Consider the following 334-nt stretch of genomic DNA (forward strand, 5'->3'; position numbering starts at 1 on the left):
TTGCTCCTAGATTGATTTTGATGATTACAAAGCAGATTGAAGGGATACAAATAATTTTAAATTGATAAAGTCCTTATGCTCTTCAAGGGCAAAATCGTAATTTCACTAAAATCCTGATTTGATAGTATCATTTGGTAGAACAAATGATTTGTAACTATTGGTGAAAATTTCATTATTTTGGACTTATATTTTGAAGTTATGAAGGTTTGAAGTGCATGAGTCGACTCATGAGTCGATCGACTGCTGATTGGCCTGATCTGGACAGAGTCGACTCATGAGTCGACTCCCGCATGAGTCGACTCATGAGTCGACCCTGCGACGGAAAATGTCAGCA

This window comes from Elaeis guineensis, chromosome 11, assembly GCF_000442705.2.
Source record: "Elaeis guineensis isolate ETL-2024a chromosome 11, EG11, whole genome shotgun sequence".
Classification (NCBI taxonomy): Eukaryota; Viridiplantae; Streptophyta; class Magnoliopsida; order Arecales; family Arecaceae; genus Elaeis; species Elaeis guineensis.